Source organism: Malania oleifera, chromosome 8, assembly GCF_029873635.1.
Source record: "Malania oleifera isolate guangnan ecotype guangnan chromosome 8, ASM2987363v1, whole genome shotgun sequence".
Taxonomy (NCBI): Eukaryota; Viridiplantae; Streptophyta; class Magnoliopsida; order Santalales; family Ximeniaceae; genus Malania; species Malania oleifera.
The window spans coordinates 81,657,031-81,660,076 of NC_080424.1; the positions used below are offsets into that span (position 1 = coordinate 81,657,031).

At 29.9% G+C, this 3,046-nt stretch overlaps 1 long non-coding RNA gene across 1 annotated transcript; it reads left to right on the forward strand.

Moving 5' to 3' along the window:
* The first annotated feature begins 1,209 nt into the window (after window positions 1–1,209).
* LOC131162075 (uncharacterized) lies at window positions 1,210–1,874 on the forward strand. The gene is made up of 2 exons (XR_009138676.1): window positions 1,210–1,343; window positions 1,549–1,874. It is a non-coding gene; the product is annotated as an uncharacterized LOC131162075 (long non-coding RNA).
* The last annotated feature ends 1,172 nt before the right edge of the window (window positions 1,875–3,046 follow it).

Here is a 3,046-nt window from a genome sequence, read left to right on the forward strand (position 1 = left end):
TGCAAGAAAAAGAAAACCATCACAATTTGAACGTACATTGGTAAATATCATTTTTAAGAATAAGAAGAATAATAAGAAGTATAGGAGGCTCCTTAGCCTTACTGCTTGAAAGAAAAAAGAAACATCTTCATCCTAATGAGCAAGGAGGAACACCTAGCATCAAAATTGAGCAAATAATAAAGAAAATGGCTTAAAAAACACTAATCTACCCCAAAACTTAAAAATTTTCCTTCTAGGATTAAAAATAAGAGCCATGACAAAATACAACTATATCCCAAAAATTAATAAAAAACCTCAAAGAGTTGTATAATCTCGGGATGAATAATCTTCCTATCAATAAAGGTATAACCCCTACATCATGCTAAAGACAACTCCAATAATATATAATATTAGATTCAGAGTCTACTAAGTGAAAATTAAGGGGAACCACTCAAATTTCAAGTGGGCCAAACAATTAAGGTAATCCAATATATATTGTAAGTAATAGATAATAGGCAATATCTATAAGTAATTTTCACCACAATAATATTTATTACTAAGATTTATCTTATTTTATTTAACACCAAATTAAGTATTGAAGAGTATATGGAGCCTATCATATGCTGAATTTCCTAAAGTTGTTTTTTCTCTCATTAGCTTGCAAGTGATTGTAATCAAACTTTGAATAATTAGAGCATCACTTTTGAATGTCACTATAATTAAATCTCTAAATTTTAAATAATTTTATAAAAGATAAAAGGCATTATTCTATTTGGGGTTTCAAAAAAAATTACAAAATCTTAATATATAATTTTTAAAGCACTTATACTTTGTATAAGACTTAGCATTTTATTAAACAGTAAAAAAAAGTTCATATTTTTTAACAAATCATAAAAGAAATTTAAAATTTACAAAACTGAAATGAAAAGCCATGTATTTTTCTCAAACGTTGAGGCCAATGTCTTTCATCTATTTCTTAAACTTGACACGAATAAGTGATTGTAAATAAAAAATTAATTGTTTTTTAACGTGATTCGGCAACCTACTCCCTCTCAAAATCGATCAACGTGGGAGAATTGACTCCAGTCGAATGCAGGTTCTTCGCCGCTGAGATGCATGCAGTAATCGACAGCCAATGACGTAGACGCTTCAAATTGCAGCTACCTACGTACACACATACATACGTGTCCGCCCGCTAAACTAGGAGCTGCCACCTCGCCTGCAACGTGTTCTCTCACCAATCTAAATCTAAAATCACCATACTTCCTCTCATGTTCTCTTTAATAAATTCAAACTTCAATAAATAGTGCAGGTCTTGCCGTGCGGTATTCTCCAGACACTTCGTTTGAACTTTGAGACATCAGGTATGTTTGGTTTTCAAATTTTAAATCCTGCATGCCTATGTTTGCTTGCTTTTGCTGAGAACTGGTTTGAAGGCTAACGGAGTCAAGATTTCTAACTTTCTATTTACATAGATTACTTAAATTTAAGTCAACTGGAGATTGATGTTAACAAACAAACGCAGCCTCTGTGTTTTGGTTCTAATTAATGGTATGGATGTGGGATAAGGAATTGCTGACGAAGGTGCAATGGATAAGAATTGCTGACCTAAGATTACCGGTCGCCGGCGGGGAGTGAGAAACCAGAGGAGAAGAAGGTGGTGGTGTCTCACCGGAATGACCACGGCGAGGATTCTGGTTCCCGTGGCGGCGTCTTGGCAAGCGCAGTAGCTGCTGTCACAGACGCTGTTCAATCCGTGAAGGATGCTTTTTCCGGCGGTGGCAAAACCACCACCAAATGACTGAAATGAATGAAGAGTTTTTTATTTTTTAATCCGTCTTTGGAATCTTTTTCGGAAGAGTTCCTCAAATAAAATAATTCGCGTTTCATTTGTCCTTTTTTTTTTTGATGAAGAGGCTTTTGGGATTCGCATGAAAAGATTTAACTAGTGAAAAAATTTAACTAGTGTCTCAACTGGGGTTATGTTTAACCATTGTCTTTTGTTTAAATATTTTGCGGAATGGTTAAACGAATTATATGAATAAAAAATTAAAAATGACGAGAAAGTTCAGTTATTTTTATTTTTAGTTTTAGAAATAGTTATAAAAATATTATATTATTTTTAATGTTCTAAATTGTACAAGCAAGTTGAAAATTTTCATTTTACTATTTTTAAAATTTAGGCTAAGAAATATTTCTGAATTTTTTCGGATTCTCATATTTTATAAAAATTATAAGAAAATTTTTTTCAAAATTTTATTTTTATTGAGAAAAATATTTTTTTCATCATTTTTTTAGAATTTGATTTTGCAGCAGATATTTCTGTTAAATACTTTAAAATTGGATTTTTTTTTTAATAAAGATGAATTAAAAATGAGTTTTCACTAAATTCAATTAAAAAATTGATTAGTTACATAAAACATTTTGAAAACATAGTGAATTTGACTCAATTTGAGTTAATTAATAGTTAGTAGTATGACAGTATATATACGTTTGTTATTATTTAAAAAATAATAATATATATAAATTAATTTAAAATAATAACACATCAAAATTAAGCTTTAAGTTTTATTAGGTAGGGCTAGTTATATGAATTTTTTTTCTTCAATTTATGCGATCATGGATCATTTCTTTTAATAGATTCAAGGATATTAAATTCTTATTCACTATCTCCCCCCACGTTATTTTAGATCTATTCCTACTCCTTTTATTGCTTCCCATAGTAATTAATTCACTCTTCCTCACTAGAGCATTATGTGACATACTTTGCAATTGTTCATATCATTTGAGTCGTCACTTTCTTATCTTATCTTTTATAAGAGTTATACTTAATTTACTGTGAATATGTTCATTCCTTAATTTATCTTTTAATGTTATACCTCTCACCCATTTATGCATTTTCATCTAGACAATTTTTACTTTTTGGATATTATGTTTCTTCATCGTCCAACATTCAAATCCATAAAGTATAGTTGGTCTTATAGTTTTTCGATAAAACTTTCCTTTTTAATTTTAAGGGTATTTTATAATCACAGAACACATTTGAAGTACTTCTCCATTTTATCCA